The 4,718-nt window shown below is 47.3% G+C and overlaps 1 long non-coding RNA gene across 1 annotated transcript; it reads left to right on the plus strand.

Moving 5' to 3' along the window:
* Positions 1-670: 670 nt before the first annotated feature.
* Positions 671-4,269, plus strand: LOC122463125. The gene is made up of 3 exons (XR_006286163.1): positions 671-762; positions 2,775-2,858; positions 4,119-4,269. It is a non-coding gene; the product is annotated as an uncharacterized LOC122463125 (long non-coding RNA).
* The last annotated feature ends 449 nt before the right edge of the window (positions 4,270-4,718 follow it).

Below are 4,718 nucleotides of genomic sequence, written 5' to 3' on the forward strand. Positions count from 1 at the left end.
TGTTACTAGCTCAGGATGGAAGTGGGAGGTGAAAGTTGCTGAATTCGCCCTGTCTTATTTCCAGCCTGCTGAATATGTGAGTCTTTGCAGAGCTGGTAAAAAGGTTATTGCGTGGAGCAGAGGACTTGACTTAGCAGTGTGACTAACAACTGAAAGTGTGTGTGCGTACACACACGTATGTACTGTGACAGACCCAGACCAGTTGGGTGCAGGAGTCTGGTCCTTTTTCAGCATGGGGATGTGGGCAGGCACTAGCTTGCCCACTGCTAAAAGCTCCTCCCCCGGCCTAGGGAGGAACTACTGAACCCAGAACCCAACCAAGTTCGGGGGACAACAAAGGCAATAACGGGAACAGGCATGAGGGTAAAAGGGACAAAACTAAGGTACCAGAAAGGGACATCTTAGCAGAGAACCCCGGACAGCGTCCATTGCTCCTGGTCCTATTGGGATCTGGTAGAAGGCAAATATACTGGCCACTGGATGAATAGTTTTCTGTTCCCAGAGTGACTAGAGCAGGGACTGCGCTAGAGCAATCAGGAACCTGCTAGAATCAGTTAAGACAGGCAAGCTAATTAAGACACCTGGAGCCAATTAAGAACTTACTAGAATCAATTATGGCAGGCAGGCTAATCAGGACACCTGTTTTAAAAAGGACCTCCCATCAGTTAGTGGAGGGCCTGCAAGGAGCAGGGAGTGAGAAGGCGTGCTGTTGGAGGTCTGAAGAGTACAAGCGTGATCAGGCTTCAGGAGGAAGATCCTGTGGTGAGGATAAAGAAGGTGCTGGGGGAAGGCCAAGGGGAAGTAGCCCAGGGAGGTGTAGCTGTCATGCCACTGATACAGGGGATGTTGTAGACAGCTGCTATCCACAGGGCCCTGGGCTGGAACCTGATGCAGAGGGCGGGTCCGGATTCCCCCCAACTCCCTATTTGACACAGGAGGAGTTGACCTGGCCTATGAGACACACCAGAGGGGAAGATCTAATTTGGAAAGGGATCTGGCCTGTCCCTGACCCAGTAAGTGGGACAACAGAGACTGCAGAGTTTGTTCTCCATTTCCCCCATGCTGGCCAGTGATGAGGTTAGCTGAGTGAACGGCAGGTTTGAGCCTCTAGCAAAAGCAGTCAAACTGCGGGCTGCTGCGAACATCTGAGGCGAGCAAATCTGCCAGAAAGCGCAGGACCCACCAAGGGAGAGAAGGAACTTTGTCACAATACATACATACATGTACACACAATCAATTAATTGCACACCAAACCCTACCCATCATGTTCCAAGATAAATAGTCTGTTAGGGTTTGTCTACACAGGGAGTTATTCCAGAATAGCTATTTCTGATAAACTATTCCTGATTAATTCCCTGAGTGGATGCTCTTATTCTAGAATAAGAGTGCCTTATTCTGAATTAGCTTAATCCACTTTGGCCGTGAATTAAGATAATGTGGAATAAGGCGCTCTTATTCTGGAATAAGAGTTTCTATGCAGGGAGTTAATCAGGAATAGGTATTCTGGATTAAGGTAGGTTGTGGATTTAAAGCAAACTAGCTTCTCAGTGTAGACAAGCCCAGAATTTCTCCAGTTATACCCTGGTGTATCTCCACTGGCGTCAAAGGATTGACTCCTCATTCATAGGCTGGTGTCAGCAAGTAGCAAGCCAGGCCCACGGTAGTGATTGTCACAGCAGTCGTGGTCAGACAGACCTAGCAGGGAATTAACAAAAGGTATGACAACAGTTACGTGAACTCCCCCATGACATGGATTGACAACTGTCTTTACAAGAATTTGAAAAGTGTGTGTGAAAGGGTGAGCAGTATTTAGGCAGACAGACAGGTGAAAATACGAAAAGGTGAAGTTGGGCAAAAGATCAGGAAAGCAGAATGATGTGTTAGACCTTAAATCGTCTCCCAAGGGAGTTGGTGGAAGCCCAAGTGTTTGGGACATACAATACTGGACTGGCCAAAGCAGCGGTGACATTGCTGAGTGAATAATCTCTGTGGCTGATCTAGCTTCTATGTCTATCCTGGGAGTAGGCTGGCATGTTGTAGAGTGCTCTGCCATTCCAGTCCATTCTGTGAAGAGCTATTCAGATTTTTTCATTCTATATATTGAACACACACATTCAAAATTCAGGCTGTTCTGCTCTTTTGTGGTTGGTCAGATGAGTCACAAGCTATTATGTGCCTAGATTGGATGAGCCTGTAAGCAATTTTGGTATAAAGACTCATGTGTGTAAATTAAAAATTGAGTTTGTGGTGATACTGACTCCTGTGACTTTGAAATTTGCTTTTCTTGATGATTCCCCCCCCCCACCATAATACTCACTCAAATGTGCACAGAAAGTCAGCGCAATAGGAACATAGCATAGCATGTCCCTCGCAGCCCCATTGGGAAAGTCAAAGGGAATTGTTTGCATTACTCTAAATGGTGAATATATAGTGGGGTGCAGTCCTGGACTGGCCCCTGGGGACTAGACTGGATGGGATCATCTTCAGTGTCCAAAGTTCCATTATGAAGTTGTCTGTCATAATGTAAGCACAGTGCCCACATACTTCTGAGTGTTCAAGGTGTGCAAACATCCTCTCCCTGGAATGCACCATCCAGGGCAGATGCACAAAGTGAACAGGGACCTGTTCTCAAACTTCTTCACTGTGAAGAACACCTGCTCACAGCAGTCCTAGTTGCCATATAACTGTACTTCTCTGTCTCCCTATCTACCAAACACTCCTGCTGACCCTTAATGTTGCTGATTCTGGAGATGGTGAACATTCTGTCCCTGAAGGAATGCAGCCTCATTTCGTTAGGGGAGCGAACAGTTGGCTTTCTGCGTGGCTAATTCTCGCATTTGCTGATCTCCTGGGATAAGGTAGAGGACCTGAGGCTAACATGGGATGATTTGCCTGGTTTATGCACTGTATTTGGATGTGGTTGCCCATTTGTACTCTGCTCTGGGGCATCAGCAGGTCCCCTGCATTTCAATCCGTTTGACCATACCAGTGAAGTGGAGAAAATGAACCGAGTCCACAACGAGCAGCAAAAAAACAATCCAGTGGTTGCTTAAAGTATTTACTTTAAGCAAACATAAATTATTTGGTTGCAGTCCCATAGTAACTTGCTTTGGTTTGACGTGCAAGAAGACAAGAGTGAAAAGAAATACCCGAGTATTGCAATGGGCTAGTTTTAAAGAAAAGTGAATTGTTAAATGCAATACCAGGAATATGTCTTGACTTTTGTTCAGATGCCAGTCTGGGGTACTTAATCTGGTCTCATCCCTGACAATAGCAAATTAATTTTAAAACCTGGAATCCTGAGTGGTGAACAGGTCCAACAGTTTTACTTCACCACCGCCCCCCCGAGTGTAGAACCAATAGACAAATAATAATAGTTATTTTCTTCAAGGTATATCAGTGATCCTGGTGACACTGTATAGCTTTAAAAGATTAGTCTGAACTGAAAATCAAAGAAAAATAAAATATTGTAGGTCCCCAGGTTAGCACAGCATTTAAATTCAAGTCAATGGATCTAGAACAGAGGTGGGCAAACTGAGGCCCGTGGGACTGTCCTGCTCGGCCCTGGAGCTCCTGGCTTGGGAGGCTAGGCTCCCGGTCCCTCCCCTGCTGTCCCCCTGTCCCTCCCCCCCACAGTTAGTCTGCTGCGTGGGCAGCGCAGCTGGCTCCTGCCGGGCGGTGGGGCTGCAAGCTCCTGCTGCTCTGAGCAGCATGGTGGTGCGGCGGCAGTGTGGGTTGGATAAGGGGCAGGAGGTCCCGGGCGGCAGTCAGGGAGCAGGGGGGGTTGGATAGGGGGTGGGGTCCTGGGGGGTGATTTGGGGGGGTCCTGGGAGGGGGCAGTCAGGGGACAAGGAGCAGGGGGGTTGGATGGGTCAGAGGTTCTGAGGGGGGTAGTCAGGGGGAGGGAAGTGGGAGAGGGAGCGGGGGCCAGGCTGTTTGGGGAGGCACAGCCTTCGCTACCTGGCCCTCCATACAGTTTAGCACCCTGATGTGGCCCTCGGGCCAGAAAGTTTGCCCACCCCTGGTCTAGAACATGTGCTTAAAGTTAAGCTCAGGCTGAAGTGATTTACTGAAAAGGGATGGTTTGCTGAGTTTGGGCCTTTGTTTGCTTTGAACAGGAACACGTAACTCTGGTTTCTGGGTCTCCTCTTGCTCATTTCCCATTTAACAGCAGCACAGAATCATGGGGAGGACTATGGAGATGGTATGTGTCCTCCCTGAGTCCATCCCTAGACACCCCAAATGGTTCATCTGCAGGGACCTCAGGAGGCACAGAGAATTCTGTTCAGTTACTAACAGTTATATTTTGCTTTTATCTCATGGTCTTAAAGCATTTTAGTACACACATTGGTCTAGAAATCTGGCTGAAAATTTTGCCACTTTACCAGGAGAAGTTTTTCACACAGCATTTTAGTATTTTCACTTCCAGTCCTGGCTAAAATCAGAAAGAGCAAGGGTGAAAAGAATTTTTTTTTAAAGGCAAAAAACTAAAAAGTTGATAGAATTCTTTGTAACTCTGCATAGATTTTGGGCTCAGTTTGAGCTGAGTTGGGGCTAACACTCAGGTCATTCTCACTTCTCTAGACCAGTTCTTCCTTTCCTTAAATTGAAACTGTAACCAGCAGGCTCAAACCTCTAAACGCTGGGAATGTGTCAGTTCCATTTTCAGGTTTAAACAAGGTGGGTTCTTGAGTTCTCTCTCAGACTTGTCAAGGGAG

This window comes from Chelonia mydas, chromosome 16 (assembly GCF_015237465.2).
Source record: "Chelonia mydas isolate rCheMyd1 chromosome 16, rCheMyd1.pri.v2, whole genome shotgun sequence".
NCBI lineage: Eukaryota > Metazoa > Chordata > Testudines > Cheloniidae > Chelonia > Chelonia mydas.